The 21,920-nt window shown below is 49.1% G+C and overlaps 1 protein-coding gene across 3 annotated transcripts in view; it reads right to left on the bottom strand.

The window, feature by feature from the left end:
• Positions 1-21,920, bottom strand: part of SDR16C5 (short chain dehydrogenase/reductase family 16C member 5) — a 222,525-nt gene that overhangs the window by 129,250 nt on the left and 71,355 nt on the right. The gene's annotated exons all lie outside the window — the stretch shown is intronic.

The raw sequence follows: 21,920 nt of genomic DNA, 5'->3' as shown, positions 1-21,920 counted from the left end.
ATAGTAAAGTGGTCTTGTTAGACCAGAAGGGGCTCATCAAACGCTACCTTCATAATGGAAGAGGGCTACTGTCCTTACCAATAGTTAAGCGGCTAGAGCGTGGTGGTGACAGCACCCGAGTCACTGAGTGGTGCCTATCAGACCACTCATAGAAGGTTCCAATGATGTGTACTCAAGTCATCCTTGGCCTAATAGTATGTAGCGCCGGGCAGCGCAATACTTGCGTGTGGGGGCGTACGCGTGCATGGTACATCAATTCAATTTTTACATTTTTTTCTTTGCTCTAATTGAAAATAGTCCATAAAAGTACAATAAAATACTTTACCATACAATAATATCAAGGGAGGTTAAAACAATACACATAATAAGAATTAATTCAGATAAAATCAGAAGAATACATGGCCTCTCCCAGTTACAGCACACTTCTGAATTATTTGGAAGCATTTTGAGAACAATCAAAAATACAAATTTGAACTTGACATCCTGCTGCACAGAAATACAAATTGGTCTGATGACCGAAGCAAGAAGTAAGCAGAACAAAAACCTCAAATAAAAGGGTCTGCTAAGTGTTCAAGCTAGTGCAGGGGTCACGAGAAACACCTCAGTGTTGCACCACGATTCAAGACAAGACCTAGAATAGCGACACAAATCATGATGATGTGTCTTCCTGAGCATGATCACAAATCTATGATAAATGCAAGCTACAGCTAATATGTCAGGTGCTAATCGTTAAACGCTGGGGAGAAAAAAATCTGTGAATAAAACCCTATCTGATATTTATTCGAGGGGGCTTTTCTTAATGGATAAGCAGGATTTCAAAACAACAATAACTAAAAATCAACATACAAATAATACTTTTTGGTGGAACCCATTCACCAGGGCACCATTACACTCCTAAATGCCTCAATGTAAAGGGACACCTATCCTGCAGTTTGGATTGAATGAAAGGCCCCATGTAGATAAAGTGCTAATGGTGCAGTGTATTGAATAGCAAGAGTGGTTGGGGAAATACAATCAAAGGAGGACCAGCATAATATAAAAACAGTTGAAACAAGGGGGGCGTAGCTTAGCCAGCTGCAAGATGGCCGCACCTTGAGTGGGATCTGCCGGCCATTCAATCCGTCACGATCCTACGGACTCCGGTTGAGTTTACCCTCCATCCCACACCATTATGACTCCCAGCATCCGGGGGCATTGACTGATCCTTCAGCGGACGCCCGACATCGCGCCACATGGAGTTCCGCTGCTGTGCCCGTCCTGAGTGCGGCTGCCGGGCCTTCCTGACGGCGCGCGGCTGGCTGCTGCGCCGGGCTGCATCAAACCTGTGGAACTACCTGCTTCGCCCTACTGAGACCGGGACCCCTCGCCGGGGACTGCCTGCTGCCCAGCTGTATCTCCATCCCGGTAGGTCACGCTGCTGGTGGGGCATTCCGTGGCAGGGTCGGGAGCGCGTGAGCTGCACCGCAGGGCCGTGCTTCTTCTCCCGCTGTCGGCTGTCATCTGGCGCCCCAAGAGCCCGTCACTTCCTTCTGCCTCATATGGGCTGCGCAACATGGGCGGCATGCTCCCTGCGCTTCCCTCGGGGACGGGCCTCATCCTGTGCTCCTGCAGATCATCCGCGAGGATTGGAGGCCGCGTGGCGACCCTTCTGATTCCAGCGGAGTGAGGGGCCTACCTCTGCCGCCCTGCACGCCGGGCTCTCCAGACCGGCACCAACCCACCTCCAGGGCTCACCGAATGGTTTTGCTGCCTTGTTTGCTTGCCTCTCCTGAGATTCACGGCCTGTGGGGTCCGGGGTTGCATGCCCGCGTCCCCTGAGGGCAGTTGCACGTGGTGGTGCTCACCGGCCCTCCTCAGCTGCTTCATTGATGAAGGGCACCCCGGCTGCTCTGGTTCCCAGTCTGGCGCTGCCCCAGGGGGAATCCTTGCCGGCTTGTGACTTGGAATAGCCTCTCCCTCGATTCACCTTCCTAGCTCCGGCCCGGCTCCATTGCCCGTCGTGCTTCCATTTTGATCTCCAACTCCACTCGTGCGGTCTGGCACCTGACCGCCTCCTTCCCAGCTTTGCACGCCCGCCTTGGGACATGGACGTACACTGCTCTTTTGTGCCTGCCCTGACCTCGCTTGTCTGAGTCGCCAGTCAAAGTCTTTCCTACATCAGCCTTGCTCTTGAAGCCTGCGCCTGTCACACCTTCTTATATGCCACCCATGGCCCCAACTCCTCATACTATCTCTCGCCTCTCCACATCTAGTTCATCGGTGGCTCCAGTGGTGCGCTTGCGTGTGGACGGCGGCCCAATCATGGGAAAGGCCGACCCCAAACAACCCAAGCTGGCCTTCGACCTGCGCAGGCAGACCAGACAGGATGGGGTGGCCCTGGACACGGGTGAGCCCAGTCTGATGCTGGCCCGACCAGACCCGACCCGAGAGGACGACCTTAAAGCAATCATGCTAGAGGTGAAAGCTACCATAACTGGTATCGCCACCCAGCTCAACCAACTGTCCACCCGTCTGGATACTGCCAAAGCCCAGGTTGACTCACACGACGCTCAGCTGACTCGCATGGAGGAAAGAGTCTCTGATGTGGAGGACGCCGCGACTCGAGACCACCATAAACTGCTCCAAATGGACAAAGTCCTAGAACTGATAAAGAACAAGAACCAGGATTTGAAGGCGCGTTCCCGCAGCAGTAACCTCCATACTACGGACGTGCCCGAAACTTCCAACATCTCCAAAATGGAGAACTTTGTTGAGCAACTCATTCGGGACCTGTTTGGCGATGTTCTATCCCCCGTCTTTTTAGTTGAGCGTGCCCATCGCTCTCTGGGTCCTCGACCCGCTCCTGGCCTGCCTGCTCGTCCAATAATCGCCAAATTGATACATTTTAGGAACCGTGATGCAGTTCTCCGTGCATCCAGAGAGAAGCGTCATCAGGGGAACTCTCTTGCCTTTTATCCTGATTACACAATGGATGTGCATGCTGCCCATCGCCAGTTCCTACTGGCCAAGCGACTGCTTCAGAAACATGACGTCTCATATTCCTTGTCTTACCCGGTTAAGCTGCGAATTAAACAAGGCTCCCAAGTGCACGTCTTCACAGAGCCGAAGGTGGCCCTGGCCTATGCGAAAAAACTAGACAAGCCACATCGATTTTCACCACCTAGTTCCCAGGCAGCTGCCGATGGTGTTTTGAGTGACAATGACCGATTATTGCCCCTGCTATTGGGATCTTGTTGTTCTAGCTTTCTGACATGGTTTTCTGCCTTGGCTACATTACCACATGCTCTTGTAACCGCACCTGTGTTCACTCTTATTTGTTGTTATTATGTTCGCCGGCCTCTGGGCCCATGCGTCTCTCTCTGCGAGGGGTAACCTACTGTTTCCAAAGTAATTGCCCTGCCTTTGCCCCTACCTCACACAGCTGATACTAATCTCCAATTTTGGCTACCCGATACCTTATCTGCTTCAATGTGATGCACCCACGGCGCGAGGGCGCTTCGCTGCTCTCCTTTGTTTTGATGACCACGACAATTTGCGGCTTGGCCACCCTGTGCTTGAGGCAGGTGTGTACGCCGGGCAGAACCATGCCTCCACGGGATGACTCCCTTCCTTGTCTCTGACCTTCCCCTTCCCAGTTGGTGCTCCCTTGGGCGGGCGGGGTTGGCACCTCAACCTAATTGGGGGGTTGGTGTGGGCGGTGGGGGGGAATGTTCACTGGGTTTGTTTCCTCCTCCTTGAGGTTTGTTGTTCGTTTTGTTTTATGATGTTCTCTGCAACATGTTGTTTGCTTCGTCAGATACTGCACCGCATATCAATTCTTAAATGCTCATGGTTCCCATTGCATACCTGTCCCCATCCGTCATTTTCTACCCTGGCGCCGCAGTATGACGGACACCGCACTCCTCTGGATCTGGAACGTCAGGGGACTTAATGACCATCGTAAGGCCCGCCTGGTACACGCTCACCTCATCCGACACAAGGTGGACATTTGTTTCCTTCAGGAGACCCACCTGCTGCCCGCCACATCTTCCAGGCTTCTCTCTAAATACTGGGGCGAAAATCACTCCTCCTTCTACTCCAGCTACTCTCGTGGAGTTTCCATTCTAATGTGCAGAGGGCTTCCCTGGCACACTTCTCAGGTCACTGCAGACCCAGGGGGGCGCTTTGCCATCCTGCACGGCACTCTCCTCGCCCAACCTCTAATCCTTGCAGCGATATATGGCCCCAACTCAGACAGCCCCAAGTTTCTCATGCAGGTGTGGCAACACATCTCCTCCCTGGGCCCTGCCGCCCTACTCTGGGGGGGGGGACTTTAATATTGCACCCTCTGCCACCTTCGATCGCTCCGGGTCCCATGCTCTGCATCCACGCGCAAATTCTCTCCTGCAGTCCATACTAACTGAAAATTCCCTGCTTGATGCGTGGTGGCATACTCGCCCAGGCACTCACGATGGCAAGTGCGTGACGGGCTCGCAGGGCTGTTGGTCCCGTTTGGACCTCTGGATCACTACCCGGGACTCCTTCGCGTGGGTCACGTCCGTGGAGCACATGGCGCGCACCCTCTCTGACCATTCTCCTGTGCGACCTGGCATACAACTCCTGCACTCCCTGCGGTGCATGTTCGTATGGCGGCTGCCTCTCAACGAGCTCCGGGATTCGGTATTTCACGACAAGATCCAAACGGCAATCACAAATTATTTTGACCTCTATGCTGGTTCCGTCGATTCCCTTTCCACGTTCTGGGAGGGGTTCAAGGCGGTGATCCGAGGCGAATGTATATCCAAGCAATCGGGCGTACTGCGCTCCATCCGTGGCTCTCTTGAGAAATTAGAGGAGATCAAGGATCTAGACTCCTTGCAGTCTCTGGACCCTAACCCCAACACCCTGGTGCTGCTCAGGGGTAAACTCACAGAGTTCAATGACTAGGCCAATAGAGAGCTCTCATTTCTGGGCAGGGAAGCAAAGGCGCGACGCTTCGGTGAAGGGGATCGCCCTTGCAAGACTCTCGCCAGTCTCCTGCGACAGCCTCATGCCGCCTCCTACATCACCGTGCTTCAGGATGGAGGCCCGGAAAGAACGACCTCTCCTAAGGCGGTCGTGGCCAGATTCGCCACCTTCTACTCCCAACTCTACACTGCTGGGGTTGCACTCCTGGGTAACATCCTTGATCAATACTTCAACACTCTTCAGCTCCTCTGGCTGGGTGACAGCCACCGGAAATACCTCAACAAGCCCTTCTCTAAGGAGGAGATTTTGGCTGCTATTAGTGGACTACCTGGCGACAAGGATCCTGGCTCCGACGGCCTGCCCGCGTCCTTTTACAAGACCTTCACGCCCCTCCTGGTACCGCACCTCACCGCTATGTACAACAAATCTTTTGAGTGCGGCCATTTTCCTCCTTTGCTCCGCGAGGCTCTGCTTACACTCCTCCTGACGCCGGACAAGCCCTCCTGAAGCTGGACAAGCCCCCCGAATCCCTTGACTCCTATCGTCCTCTGTATCTCATTAATACCGATAACAAAATCTTAGCTAAACTGATAGCTCGTCCAAATCAGTCGGGCTTCATTCCCGGCCGCTCCACTTCGCATAATCTCCGGACTATTTTCTCCGTCCTCCAACAAATTAACTCTGCTCTCCCGGACGTGGCTGCCCTCTTGGACGCCACCAAAGCTTTCGACACCACACCCAGAGGGGTATCGGCTTCACGGCTCGAGCCCTGTTCATATCCATGTACGCGGACGACGTCACACTCTAGGTCTGCAATCCCCAGGAAAATCTCATCCCCAGGGTCCGCGAGGTGGTGCGCTTTGGGGGTCTGTCTGGCATCCAGGTCAACTGTGGTAAATCCATTCTTTTTCTCCTCATGGACGCCACTGTCCCCTTTGCTCCTGACTACACGTTTGTTTGGGCGTCGGGACCCACTAGATATCTGGACATTTGGCTCAGCAGGGATGTGGACGAATATTGGAAGGCTAATTTTGGCCGGGCGGTGGACTGGTTGGAGACCAAGATTCACCTCTGGCATCCATTTCTCCTGTCCCGGCGGGATGCATCGCCATTGCCAAGTTGATGGTACTTCCGAAGTTTCTGTACTTATTCCTGAACATCCCCATCCCTCTCACGGGTCACTTTTTTCGCAGACTCCACTCACTTATAATTGCCCTCGTCTGGGCCAGGCACCGGCCCAGAATTGCATACAACATTCTCACACCGATTTCATTGCATGGGGGGCTGGGTGCCCCAGATTTCAAACTATACGCCCTCAGTGCCCAAGCCAGCTTCCTTCAGTTCTGGGTGCACCCACCGCCTTTCCAACCTCACGTTGCGGTGGAGGCTGACCTTGCTGCCCCTTTGCTGCTTCTGACTGCTCTCTCTGCCCCTGCTAAACCCCCGCGCAGCAAAATAGCCATGGCGGAGACCTTACGCTGGGCTTGGGACGGTCTCAGGAGGTACTCCGGTTCTAGCATGCTCTCCGCTAATGCCATGCCCCTTGGATACAAGCCAGCATTACCCCCTCTGTAGAGTGTCGGAATGGTCAAGCACGCAGCTCATCTGGGGTTAGTCACGGTGTTGGACCTTTATCCTGATAATACTTTCTTTACCCTTCCTGACGAGGCCAGCCCCATTGGACTCGCTGTTGTATTACCAACTTAGGGCATCTTGCAAGGAGATTCACCCCACATTTCCTCAACCCCCCCCCCCTCGATGGCTGTCCTCGACTTCGCTTACACATCCAGCTTCCCCTGTCAGATGGTCACCAGGATTTACGCCCTCACACTTGCGTCATCCTCAACTACCATTGATCGCTCCTCCTCTGCCTGGAGTGAGGACTTGGGCGCCGATCTCTTTCAGGAGGTCTGGCTGTACTGTTGTAATCAGACCAAACGTTTGTCCCCCAAATAGCGACTGCGCCTCATATATTTTAAATACCTGCACAGACAATACCGCTCTCCCATCACGCTGTACAAAATGGGCCTCATCCCCAGAGACAGATGTCTGCGATGTTTCGCTCCCACTTCTGACTTTTCCCACCTAGCCTGGTTATGCCCAAAGGTCTCTGCCTACTGGTGCGACGTCTGTGCCGCCATCACCGAGATCACCACTGCGACTGTAAAGCCAGACCCACTGCTTTGACTATTAGGCTTTGTGAAATACTGTCCAGATGCCTCCCGCAAGCTGATTGCTATGCTGCTCGTTCTTGCACAGCGCAGGGTCTCCATGCACTGCAGACGGAGATCTGCGCCCAAGGTTCGCGCTTGGCTCAAAGACGCTACGCGTTGTCACACACTCTTGTCCGAATTCTGGGACCTAGTGCAGGCAACCAGTCGCCGATTTACATTTGGGGTCCCCTCGTTACTTACCTCCAGTACCAGAGTGCCTTGACCTCCATGGCCTCTCCCGCGCCCTCCGCAAGCACTCCACTGGCGGCAACTACCGGGGTTGGCTCGTGATTCGCGGCGCCTCCATTCACTCCCCCTAACGATTCCTTGCTCCCATTAGCATCTGGCCTCCACCAGGCGTTTCCTCGTCCTTCCTGCTTCGCTTCACGTAGCTTTTCTCCACGTACTGTACCAGACTACTAATGCATGATTGTCCCTACCATGTATGTAACAGATGAGGTTTTATTACTGATTAAAGTCCTTCCGCCTGGATAAGGTCCTTCTGCCTGAATATATTGTAACATGTTGTGCAACTTTCTCAATAAAGGTTTTTAAATTTTTTTAAAATAAAAACAGGTGAAACAATAATAAAACAATGTAAAAGCCATCTATGATCAAGCGTCTTCCTTCATCTTCATTACAAGTCTAAGATAAGTATAGACAGCCACTATTATTTAATTTGGTGCTAAACATTGAAGAAAATAAAGATCCTGTTTTCAAAGTGTCTTATAGAAAATTTGCTCAGGAGTGCTTTGATTGTATGAGATCTAAGTTTGGAATACAAACTGCAGAAAGACATTATGTTTAAAGTGCTTTGTGCAGAAACCTCATCATAGGGGCATCAATTAAGGTTGCGCTTCCAGTTACTACAGTGGGGAAAAGAGACTAACCTGTGAAAAAGGTTTAGTCTAAAACTCAATAGAAGGAAATCCTGATGGGGTGTACACTAAGTAGCAAACATGGCTGGGGGGACATCAATAGGGGCCAGCGAGATGTAATAAATAACGGAATGGCAGAGTTCTAGCTTTGTCCCTACTTTGATCTCCGTACAGTATATAACACATCTCTTATTGTCCTTTAGCTCAGGGTAGATAAAGTTGTGAGATTTTCAAACAAATCCAGACTGGACAGGGCTGAGGCAACATCCTGGACTTCCCTCAACTATGGAATCTCGAGTCCAGTGTTCAGGGACAGGGTATCTTCGATAATCGCTCTATTTAAATCCGGTGCCTCATTCTTCTAGGCTCAATGTCACAGCATGAATGGGTGAGTCCGTATTTTATCCTCCAGAGGAAATAGCCCTAGCTCCAAATAATAGTAGCAGTACATTGGGGGAGTGAGAGCAGACAACAGATAAATCTTTTTTCTGTAATCTGAACCGCAGTTGCTTTGTTGATTCTCCAGACCTCTGCCCCATAAGTCGCCACACTTAAGCATTTAGCCTGATAAATTGTCAACGTATGCTGGACAGATCTTTTGCCCAATTTTGTGGCAAAGCAAAAGAGGGCATTAATGCTCATACCAAACTTTCTGTTTCTGATCTACTGTTGCAGGTACCAAGACCGTTTTTAGGTCTCGGCCTGCGAAAGACTGCACACTCGAGCTGGCGAGATTTAATGAGATAGAGGATTGTTCACTAGCGAGGTTAAGCCCCGCCCCTCTTTTCCATTGGCTGGCGTCCTAAACGGAGCCCAGCCATTGGGGAAGAGGTCCTAGTGACGTTCTCCTTTCTCTGTAAGCCCCGTCCTTTTCAGACTGGCTTACTTGACTTCCTGCTGGCGTAAAAGCTGTCTTATCTTCTTTATGGGGCCATCTGTTTCGCCCCATAAAGAAGATAAGGAACTTTTTACTCCAGTAGTAAGTCGGGCCCCAACGCCCTCTCCCCGCGCTTGCTGACGTCCAGGTTCCGATACCTGCGACTGAGTTATTGCACACAAAGTGAGTGAGCCATCTGTAAAGGTCCCCACCACCTTTTGTTAGTGGATTTCTCTACCAACATTTCACTTCTCCCTCGTATACTGAAGGATGAAATGGTTACACTACCTTATCCCACGTACTGTTAAAGAGTTACGTACAGTTTCCGTACCCCTGTGTACCTCACTGCCTGGGATGACACTACTATTCCTCCATTGTAACTCTGGTGGGTGTTACCATCCCATCACACACCCCAGCTAGAGTTTACAGTGGCGTGACTCCCCTAGACATCCCTTTTTCCAGGGTTTGCTGTGAATTCGCTTCCCCTGTAACCGTTACTTGAGGCGGAAATGCCGGGAAACGCTATGCCAGACACCCCGGTTGCTGCTGAGAAGCCCTGGCACTTTCCCTCGCACATCATAGTAGCGCTGGCACACAGTACCTGACCGTATCTTGAGTCTGCTTACGTGTCCTCGACCCTCCCCCTTATATCACACCTGCGGCTGAGGTACCTCTTGCTAGGAGATAACACATTCTCATCACACCTCGCTGATTACTTGTTTTGTGGTGGAAGTCAATGCAAAGCCAGTGGAGGATGCAGTTCATCTGTTGATTTTTCGACAACCAGCGGGGTTCCCTTCTCCCATCACCCCTCGGGTACCGGAGGGGCCGGTGCGGGGTCTCCCACTCGTTATCTTACTGTGTCAGCAGTGCTCTTACCTCCTCTCACTTCCGGGTCAGTGGGTCAGTGCGGGGTCTCCCTCACCTGTTGATTGGTTTAGAGAGTCCCCCTGGACCCCCCGTCCCCTCACCGGCTGTGTGAGCACGGGAACCCCCCAGTTGCTGCGGTCCCATAGCAGCCCCCCAGCTCACCTCCTGCTGCGGCCCAGCCGGGGCGCTGCAGGTCCTCGGACTCGCTGACCAGGGAGGTCTTGAGCTCGGCCAGGTCGCGCTCCGTCAGGTCCGGCTCTCCCGGCTCTTCTCCTCCTGCTCGCCCTCTTCCTTGAAAGAGATCATCTCATCGTTGGCACCCAGTTCATCGCCCCCACTGCAGATGAGGTGGGGCATGTTGATGGCCGGGGGGGCTCCGGGGTGGGGAGAGGACCCCTCAAGGGTGGGCTGGAAGAGTCAGGGTGCTCGGGAAGGGGCTCACAGCAGCAAACACTAGGAGGGGGCATGGAGCGGGCGCCCTGAGGACCCGAGATGCACCGTCCCTAATGTAGGGACTTTAGAGGGGCTCTAGATCCTTAGTGGGGGCGGGGGCCCTCCATGTGCTCATGCGTTACTTTGGGGAGGGGGAGTTCCCTGCACTGTCCTGCGGGTGTAGTTTTCTTGGTCGAGAGGTCTCCCCCGGCTGGGCCAGAGCTGGTCAGCGTTCCGCCGCTGGGGCCTCGATCCGACTTCGCAAACTGTTCCATCGTTGTTTGGGTTGTGAGGCCTGAAGAGCACGGACCTGTCCATAATCTCCAGACGGCCAGCCAATACGTGCTAGGTAAGGATTGGATGGGCTTCCCAGGCAGTGCCCCCCGCCACCCGATATGGTGGCCGAACCTCACCCCACACCCGGCCTGTCAACACCAAAGTTCTCCAAGCGTAATGTCCGGGGGGGGAGGAGGGGGCGCCACCCGAGGAGGTGGCCGACTCACCCGGGACCAGACCGCAGTGTGCTGTTCCGCTCGGGATACAATGGTGTGCCCAGGCAAACCCCCGATAGTCAAGCCGTAGGGGTAGGCCGCCTCGCGGCCCAGGCGGCCAGTCCAAGCCCGTCAGCACTCCACCCCGCCACAGGGGCCGCCAGGCAAGCCAAGTCCACTGTAGTCCGCTCCCGGAAGCCCACTTATGCCCCAGCTCCACGAATCCAAGCCAAAATGCATGGGGGGGGGGGGTCAGACGATCTCCGCTGCCCAGGAAGAAGAAGGTTCTCAGGGGCCGCCCCACGCGGACCTTCCGGTGGTCTGCAGCTCTCCGCAGGGGAACTCCCTCGAGGCCCACCTGGACAGCGTCAGAGCCAGGGGATCGGAGGGCCTCCTTGCGGGGGTGCACCGGCATGGTCAAAGTGAGTCTCAGGCCCCAGGGTAGACAGTGTGGGCCCAGTCGCACCTCACCCCCGGGAGCTCCTCACCTTCAGTTTGTATTTACCCATATTGTTTACTTGCTACTCCTGTGTTTGATCATTCATATTAATTTAATGAAAACATCAGGCTGCAACTAATATTTTCAAATATGTTTAGTTGATCAAAGAACACTTGCACTCCAATAACTGATAGCTCGCAGCACGCGTTCAATCCACAAGTAAAAAATATTAGTGCTGCTGTACAATCACATCCACATATGAAGTTTTTTAATCACCACTAGCAAATCTTGTCTTTTTAATAACTCTAATATGACAGCACTGAGAATCAAAAGACGACCCATCTTCAGATTTTCGCATGCTTGTAAGAGTTTACAAACTTGGATTTCATGTTACCATGTAAAAAAAGAGACCAACCTCCTTGTTGTGTTGCACGAAGGAAAGTGAAATACTTTGTTGTTTACAAAGTGCTACAAGTCGGCAGGGGGTATGTGACTTAGCAGCCTTCTGGCACGGGTCCTATTAACTGAAGCAAATAGGGAGGGGCTATCTGTAATTCCAAAACCTGGGATTACAGGTGCGTGTAAGCAGTCAGCGTAACATTCTATTGTAAGCTCTCTTTAGTGAAATACTATAGGGGTTAGAACGAGCAGCTATATGATGAAATTACACAGATGCAAGAGTTTGTATTAATACATTTAAAATAAAGATCTTGATGAAGCTTACAGCACAAAGAATAAATAAACCAGACTGACGTGTTTTCTGTCTGTAGGGGGTGAGCGGATAGAGAACAGGAGGAGCCTGTTGGGAATTTGCCTCCCACTTTGTAGCAGTGTTTCTTGTAAATGGACAGCCATTTTAAATAATGCTGGTTAGTAAAACAAGCATTTGCAATGCAATAGGTCTCGCATTAGGAAAGTTTGAGCTATTAGTATTGTAAATGACACATTTTTTATTTATGTGTTGGTTTTGAGAATAGCGAAATGAATAGCTTTGTCATTTATAATGCCAATAGTTTTATCTTTCGCAAGTGTGACATCTTTAGCATTTGTAATGCAATATGTGTTGTATTTACATGACTTAGATGTATTGATATTACAAAGAACAATGGCTTTTATTTTTTACAATAATTAATAGTTAAATAAAAGTTATTGTAATTTATAATGGCACTAGCTTAAATTTTTGTAAATAACTTTTGGGAAGATTATGTTCTTGGATTTTCGTCACAATAAAATACAATGGACAGAAGTGAAATATTAAAATTTTTTTGGTGACATTTGTAATAAAGCGTGAAACATTGAGCTAACATATTTGAACCAGTTGTTGCGTACCAGACTTCAACATCAGCCAATCGCGCTGATAAAGAGGTTTTAATGCGCACGATTCCAACGAGTTGTGTACGATCGAATTTTGAGCAATATGTTCCTGTGACGTGCAGCAAGTTTTCCCTGTTGCAAAACACGATAATGGATGCCTATATAATGCGATATGTAATATTGCTCCGAGCTCAAAACGGGATTTTTGGCCCAATCATAAAGAGAGCGCTGGGGTTAAATTTTTGGAAGCCTGATTCTTTTGCTATGAATGTATTCATAACCTCATCACAGATGAACTTCCAGTCCATGTTTATTGTTTAATTTCTACTTCAGGAAGGCACCTTTGGGAGTTCAAAGTCTTGATCAGAAACGTATTACATAAAGATGTAGAGGGGTCTAGGTGTGGCAGAAACCAGGTTAGGTTTGGTGCACTTATGCACTCAGAAGCCTTTATAGAAGGTTTTCACTTTCAAGATGCGAGCACCGCCTCAGCTCTAACAATGAGCTGTTTAATTTCCGGTTTAGCAGATGCAGTGGCCATCACGGCGACCCTCTGCTCCAATACCGATTGGTGGTGTCATTTTTATACTCATCGTACTGTTTGTAGTTTTCTGTGTTGCTAGGAACAATAGCCAGTCTTATCTCATAAGTTTTCAGCTGAGGCCACTCATCAAGCAAAGATGCAGGCCACAGCAACATCTCTGTTGGTGGGTTGTCCGCGAACATCCTTACACGTACTTTGAGAATTAGGAAAATATGCAAAAAGAACCGTGGAACCCTAGCCCCCCCGAATTCATACATCCAAATACCAGGGGGATGGATTTTCTACACATTGCCAGCTCTCTTTGAAGTTCCTCAAACACGACACCCCGTGGTGACAACAAAATCATTCACTGCACATGGTTTCAGATCAGTTTGCCTACCCGATTCATGTTACCATGTACCCCTGTGCAGCCACACGTAAACAAAAGTAATTATTAGAGGTCCATTACTTTCTTCTGCGAACACAATCAATGGTTGTGCTCAATATAATCACAGACCCCCCCCCTTGCAGAAGTCAGTAAGCATCAGAGTATTTTCAACCGACCATGTTCAGATAGAAGCAAGCAAGTTAGTAAAGCCTCAAAAGGCTTGAGGGAATAAGTGGAATTTGTAATGCCACCATCCGATCCCTGTGTAGAACGATGCTCCATACCTGTGGCTTGCCAGGGTTTGTTGTCATGGTCCTGTTAGCTGTGGGTGAAGAAGCCAAAGGCGAAAGTTTGATAATGAAGCAAAAGGGCACATATGCCCACAAAAAACACAATACTCCTACTACAACAGAAGAATGTTGGAATTCAAAAAGTTCTATTCATTTTTGGGGGTGATTTTTGTAAAGCGTGACAAGTAGCTTCAGAACTATTAAAAGCCTCATGCATCCCAGACAGCAGGTGACTGGTTGTGTTGCCCAGATACTCTATTGATTCTGTATAACATTCATAAATCTCTTTAAAGTTAATTCGATTTTTGGAAGGAGGAGTCATTGACATCCATGAAGACTGTGCACGGTTTATCCAATGACACTGTACTTCTTGCCTCCCTGCAGGCCCATGTAATTATATATAGTGACATGTGTGGAGTCCTTTTAACACAATTGCCACCAAAACAACGCATCCTCTTCTCACTGAAACACGCTGATGCTTCAAAACGTTACTGCCACTTCTCGTGGAGGCTATCCACCGCGGTCAACAGTGCCGGCTATGAGCATGGACCCCAAACTTGGCATCACCTCCAGCCTAAGCAGTCTGAGAGGCACTAAACGGATCTAACCACATTTTTCTAAAGCGTTTCCACAAATGTTACCACACAATTAAATCACGAGTCCCACAAGAGGAGTGTGTGCAGCTGATGGAGCAAGCGCAGCCTTCCACAAAACAAGCTGCAGTAATTACAAACAGATCCCCCGGTGCAATTCAAACAAATCTAACCACATTTTTCTAAAGCGTTTCCACAAATGTTACCACACAATTAAATCACGAGTCCCACAAGAGGAGTGTGTGCAGCTGATGGAGCAAGCGCAGCCTTTCACAAAACAAGCTCAGTAATTACAAACAGATCCCCAGGTGCAATTCAAACAATTGATTTCTCTAAGCGAGAGCCTACCTCGCTGTACTGTGGACGGGAGACGCTGTGCCCGCCTCCCTGCTTGGGGCCGCGCTGTCATTGGCGGCCGCCGAGGCAGGAAGACAGGCAAACACGGAGGAGACGTGGAGCCACTTCCTTTGGGCGGGACTTCCGTCTTCTGTAGTCCCGCGCACGTGCCCACGGACTACCTGAGAGCGGGGCTCCCATGCCCGAGGGAGAGCCCCGGCTACCGAAGTCCCGAATGCCGGTAAGTGGGGCTTAGTTCTAGGGGGGAGGGGAGTGCGCTTGTGTGTGTGTGTATGTGTGCGATGGCGGCGGCGGGGGAGGGGAGTCTTTGTATGTGTGCGTGTGTGTGTGTTGGTGCGCTGGTGTATGCGTGGGAGGTCTCTGTGTGTGCGCGTAGGTGCGCTAGTGTGTGTGTAGGTGCGGCGGCGACGGGGGTGTGTGTGTGTGTGTGCCTGTGTATGCGTGTGGCTGTGTATGCGTGTGGCTGTGATGTGCGCATGCGTGAGTGTGGGTGCGCGTGCACGCAGTGTAATCCAGCCGAAGAGAAGCGCGTGGCAGTTCCTTGTCCTTCATTCCCCCGAGTCAGCTAACTATAAGTCTCCACCTGGACGCATCCTTCGGATGCGAATTCCAGGCTCGACCTAAAAAGCACAGCTTTCCACCATGAACAGAGCACCTTTCATGAAGAATGGACTCCCCGTAAATTGCATCCCTCAAACTCCAGTCCTCTAGGAAACTGGAGTCAAGTCTCCCTTTCAAAAGCATCCAAAAATCCCACTTGCCCAAATCAGAACACTTTCTCCCACATTCAAACTACAACCCTGAACTTGCTGGTCAAGGGTGCTTGCCACATCGCTTCCTGTGTCTCCCTTCATCCAAAGGCTGCACGCTCAAACTCTCAGCAGTCAGGCCCAGCTACTGCTGGTATTCAAACTGGCAGCAGCCAGGATTAGATGGAGGGCTCGGCTCCCACTGGGGACTTGAGCTTCCGTTCCAGCTTCTCACCCATCGCGCTAGCACCATAATACTGAAGATCCGAGGGGAAGGGGCGGCCGACGCAATCACACACATATGGAAGGGGGGAGTGTAAGGGGCCGCCCGCGCGCTCACACACAGAGGAGGGAAGGTTCACACACCGGGAGGGGGGCCGAGCTCAAACAGACATTAGGGAGGGCCCAGGATCACACTCACTCATTCACGGGGGAGGAGGCGGCCTGCGCGATCTCCTACACCGGGGCGGGGAGACTTCCCTACTCCACACTTCACCTACTCGCTGTCCTCCTCCTCCCCCCCCTATCCGCCTCTCACACTTGGAGGCTTACCGACACCATCTTGGAACCGGCATGCGGCTAGAGCACAATGAGCCAGGGACTCGGGTCAAACCAACGTGCTCAGCGGAAAGAGGGGGATCCTGCAGTTCCCATCATAAAATAAATAAATAATTCTAGCTCAATGTCTTCGCATGGCCCCATCACAGAAGGCACAGCACAGGCCATGCGAGGTGGGGTGGTACCTGTAGGAGCTAAATGAGGGAGGTTCCCTCTCTGCCTCACTCCTCTACTCTTCGGCTGTAGCGCCGGCCATTGGGTGACTCCAGTCCGTGACTGCTGAGGGCAAAAGCAGTGATCCGAAAGGAATGTTCTACACCAGGCCGAACCAGCTCCATAAGGGGGGTGTCGTGAACAACCGCCAATGCTACGTGACATGCAAAACATTCACAAGTTATCTAGTGGGCGGTACTGTTATACCCTTATAACAATACAATGTGACAGAGAGCCCATGAGTTTCCGAGCAGAGACTCAGAGATAAAGCTTTCCCTAAACAGCAGGTCAATTGCAAGCCGTACCAACTTATACATACAGGGTGTTCCTGTCATTTAAAAACGTGCGCTCCATGCATTGAAAGTGGAGCACCAACGACGCACCAGGAACGCAGAAAAGAAGGTGCAACTGAAAAAGACTACAATCCAGACCATCTTTAAATTGTTTCTTTTACAGATGTCTCGACTGCTGTTCTCTGCATTAATGGATTACACCACTTCAGGGAAAATTCCTTCCAGCAACTTCCGTCAACACTCCCGTAACGCAGGAAGCAGCTGGCTGAAGTCACCCCTGTATCAACGTGAACAGGCTCCTCGGAGCTCCGACAACCCCAGCCAGGGTCTTGTAAAAGCCATCTGTCAGTGGGATGGGAGGGAGCGGAGTGGGCCACGCCCCCAGCCCCAATTGGAGCTCTCAGATCTCGGCAGAGAGTCTGAGGCCCCGTCCGCCCATCAGGGAGGGGTAAAAAAAAAAGTGCTTACAATGTAAAACCGCAAGCAAAAGATCCAGTCCGGATGGGCTGGGCCAAAAGGAGACAGGGCCGTAACCAAGGAGCCTCATTTTCAATCGGAGACCAGCGTTTAGCATAAATGATGACGCCAGCCAATAGGAATGATGGGCGGGGCTTCAAGTTCCCTTCTGAAATTGTATCGATTACAATAAGCCTCGCAGAGCAAGGAGTGCATGAGTGCTCCAGTGCTAGGTCTGCGAGACCTATAAAGAGCTCAGCGGGTTGGAAAAAAACCTCAGCAACTAAGGGGTTAAATAGGAAGATACTCTTAGCTATAGAGCAACTGCTCTTTTTAAATTTGAAAGAGAGTACATGCACTTCTCAGCTATTCATATAATGCATTGTGAAAAATTAAAAACCTACTCACATCTTTGATGAGGGGTTTCAAGTTAGCCCATGTGTGAGAGTTGTCCTAATGCACACCCACCCTCGTTGAAGCACTCCTACCCTCTGCCTACTGAGAGGCTGAGCTGCAAATTTTCAGGAATTCTATGTGCAGGGGGCACAGCCAGGGTAATTCAGCCCGTGTGACGTAGGCGTTGCTTGTATGTGGGTGCTACACGAAAGTGGCTGGTTATCACAAAATGACGCAGTGTGCATGTAGGCGTACATGCACACAGCATGCGGTATGCTAATCGTTGGGTGAAGGGAAAAGGTGCATGCAGCATTGCAGTTGGCTTTAGATTTTGCTATCATACACGCTTTGATGTCATCCGCCACTGCGGGGCTATAGGCTACCAACAAAAAACTATCTTCATTATGCAAGAGGACAGGCTCTACGAAATAAATATGCAGGAGGCTACACACAATGCTGGCACCAATAAATTAGAAAAAATATTGAAAAAGAGTCAATTAAATTAATGCTACTTGTTGACAAAATAAATGTGCAAAAATGGCTACAACAACATTCATCTCTACACCCCTACCTTTCAACCCTGCCTATTTTTACAGACAATGGCAACCCTGAGCTGGGAAAACACTGCAAAAAACCGATTTTACTTCTGGATCATATCGGACATCATAAATGGGAGTCACGCACTCTCCCAGGGCTCCAGATTGAAATGCGATGCAAAGCTCACAAACCACCCAGTAGTTGCTTCTTAGTGCAGTACAATTATTATTAATAAAGGTTCTTGTTTGGGGAAATTATAGTTATTTTGGGGATTTACAAAATAATTAAAATACACATTTCTGTGATTACTTTTGCATATCGATTGTTCAGTGCCTTAGCATACTGGTGGCGGGGGAGGGTGGGGGGTCAGGCTTCTTTAAAACGGCAACAGCATAATGTTGGAAACCAAACTTAATGTATAAAGGAGCTCTGAGCACCGAAGGCATAAGGAGCCGCGTAAATGATTTGACAGAATACAATTTGCAAGCAAAACTGGGACACAACAAACGGCAACGGGGTTTTGCACAGCACTTTGAGGAAGAAAATGCTGTTCTCTTTCAAATGGTGTTAAAAGAAAAATAGAAACAAGCGGTTAACAGTTTCAACAGTTATTCACAAGCAGCCTTGAAACATCACAATCTGTCAGTCTGTGATCTGATGCCAAGGGACGCGTCTTGAAAACAAGCCCTGGCTGCGAGTACCAGGCCGGGTCTGTGTGATTTAGTCGGAGGGATGTTTAAACATCTCTGTCTTGTGCACAGTGTGTATATCCCTCCTCCACAGATCACCCTTTAACAGCGCTACGGCCTCTTCATTGTACAGCATTGTTCCAGCTCTTTCTCCCTCTGCAATATTTACATATTTCAAAAATGAAAAAAAAAAAAATAGTTACATCATTTCTTGTCAAATCCAGAGGACGCTGTGTGTCCGGTGCTGTAACTTGGAGCCGTTTCCTCTGTTGCTCAATTTCCTGCGCGCTCTGCCAAGATGGTGCAGGATTGCAGCAGAGGAGGGGCACTTCCTCTATCAGAATCACAACCAGTGTTGTGAAAGAGACACCGGCGGCCTTTCTGCGGTCAAACGGAGCGCCCACAGCCGATGGGCTCGACCATACCCACTGTTAGAGTCGGGGGATCCTGCAGTCCCACTGTGCTGGTATACTCGTGGTGGTCTTTACTGATGGGCCACTGAAGGCCCCAGCAAGGTGTTCATTCTCAACAACACAATTCTCAATCCTGATCTGTAACATCTCTGATGATTCCCACCTCCTCTCCTTCACTTGCTGGATTGTTTTTCTCTATGTCGTGAGTGTATCTGGGTTTAAGGGATGACGATACAATATATATTGAGTTTCTTTTTGCTGGAGATTCATCAAAGGCTTCTTTGCCCCCTTGACTTGTACCCCCCACCGGCCCAGGCCCCATTGCTGGGGTCCTCCTCTATCTACGCACACATGTGCAGTAACTAAAGGGAGGGCTCAGCACATGGTTTTAAAAACACTTGCTATTAAGTTCCTAGCTCCTAAATAGGCATAAACAGTTTTCTGAAGAGGGCAGTGATCTAGTGGGACCCAATAGTTTTTGCCACACAGGAATGATTACAAATATTCTAGCCTCTTCCTCCTTTACCCTCTAACCTGTACCACCTCTACCCTCCAACATCTTCCTCCTTTACCCTCTAACCTGTACCTCCTTTACCCTCTAACCCAGTGGTCTTCAAACTTTTTGATGTTGAGACCCCCTTGTCAAACCTTTTTAGGCGTAAGGACCCCCTTCTGACAACATTTTCTAGAAACTGGTTCTTCTCGTCATCAACATTTATTGATAACTATAAATATCCCTGTTATACCTGCCATCTTTTGGCACGTTCTCCTGTTTTTTCCTTTCTGAACAAAGTTTGCCTCTGCTTTTGCTGGTTCAGTGTCTCTGCACATTTCCTCATTGCTGTTCAGTATTAAAGTGCAAGTGCTCCTATTATAAATTGTATTATGGATTGGTGTTTCCATGATTGGCATGTTTAACTTGTTGGTAAGTCCCTAGTAACGTGCACTGAGGATGCCAGAACCTGTAACTCAAATGGTGCTGGTGGTCCTGCAGTACTGATTGTGCCACTCACCCAAGCAGCCCATAAAATGGTTATCAGACCTGCCACTGCAGTGTCTGCTTGAAGTTTGTAACTGCCATGTCGACCTGGCAAGTGCACCCACTTGCCAAGCCCTAATCTTCACTTTTCTTACATATAAGTCACCCTTAAGGTAGGCCCAAGGTACCCCTGTGGGCAGGGTGCTGTGTATGTTATAGGTATGCATGTGTGTGACATGTTGTGGTAGTGAATTACAGTGTGTTTCATTTTCCACTATGGAAAGGCTATCTGTCCCATAGGATAGAATGTGAGTTTACTTATAACATTATATGAGCATATCCAAACCAAAGGTCATTGACCGTAGGGGTGTAACCAAAAGTGTAGCTAAAAACAAAGGGCCTTATTTATGAGGAATTGGCGAAGGACAGCACTGCAAGTCTTCCTGCGGCGCAGTCCAATGCCAATGTGAAAGGGCAGGAATAAACTGTAATTATGAAATACGGTGCATTCCAGTTCTTTTCCCTTCACAAATTGCTGCCTAGCACTAACGTTGGCAGAATTGGTTTTGTACGGGAAGAGCCACTTTCCTTCATCAAAACAATCCTGAAGGGCGTTTTCCTATTTCTATGAGAGCTGAAGAATGCAGCACACATGGAAAGAATTAGACGTTTCTCCTCATTAATCCTCCACTGGAGAGGCATCAGTTTTTGGAGCTGCCCCAGGTTTACATGATTTTGTAAATATGGGGCAGCATCAAAATCCATGGGTTTTGCGTGGGAACCCCATGCAAAGCCCATGGAATACCTCCTTGACGCAGAGTAAAGCAACACAGTGACTTGCACTGCTATGTCTTACTGATTACTCCATATGAGGCAATGCAAAGCCATGCAGGGTGACTTTGCACTGTCTCATAGGTATGGTTGAGATGGGTGCGCCACCGAAGCATCAAAAAAAGTGATGCTCTGGCGATGCAAGCTTCTCATAAATAAGCCCAAAATATTCAGGTATTTTCATATAAAATAATGGGCAGTGTAAATGAAAAATAAATGAAATAAGTTATTGCTCAGTGGGAAATGCACTGTAGTACATTGTGAAACATCTATTAGTTAATGCACTGCAGAGGTCTGTGTGTAACCAGAGACCCACAGAATTCAATCTTGATTGGTGCAGTGGAGAATAGTGATGTGTATTTTTAGTGCTACAAAGTCACAGCCTATGACAGAAAGCACTGTGAATATGCAAGTAAATGTTTTATACTTGCATTAAACACAGGGTAAGATACAATGCTGCAAAACGTGTGAATAGTTTTACAATAAAATGTAGCTTTCAAAATGTAGCTTTTTATAATACCAGACCATATGTAATGCAGTTTTCTTTTTTTTTTTTACAGACTGCCCCTTCAACACCTCTTTAGGGGCACAAAGGGCTGTGTAAATGCAGTTAAAATTAAAAGATAGAACTTCCCAGCCCAGTAGTTAACTCTTTCCACTTCAACTAAAAAACAAGCATTTACAATGCAATGGTCTCGGCATTATTAAAGGTAGAGCTAATGGCATTGCTCATTACTTTTTTTTTTTTAGTTTTTAAATCATAAAAAAATGGCATTGTCATTTATATTATTAAATGTAAAGCTATTGGCATTGCTCATGACAATTTTTTGTTGTTGTTTTTAAATCATAAATAAATGGCATTGTCATTTATAATGCCAATAGCTTAAATCGCTCGCAAATGCGAGACCTATTGCATTTGCACCCACACACAAAGTAGTAGAGTAGTAGAGTGAGTAGTTGATAGTGAGTAGGAGAGAGTGATTAGTAAAGAGAGTATTAGATAGCAAGTAGTAAAAAGTGAAAGAGTGAGTATTAAAGAGTGAAAGAGTGAGTAGTAAAGTATTGGCAATGCTCATGACATAATTTTTATTTATGTTTTTGTTTTTAAAACATAAATAAATGGCATTGTCATTTACAATGCCAATAGCTTAATCACTTGCAAATGCGAGACCTATTGCATTTGCACCCACACAG

This window comes from Lissotriton helveticus, chromosome 4_1, assembly GCF_964261635.1.
Source record: "Lissotriton helveticus chromosome 4_1, aLisHel1.1, whole genome shotgun sequence".
Classification (NCBI taxonomy): Eukaryota; Metazoa; Chordata; class Amphibia; order Caudata; family Salamandridae; genus Lissotriton; species Lissotriton helveticus.
Note: the sequence above shows the minus strand (reverse complement) of the source record. Positions and strands in the feature narration are given on the sequence as shown.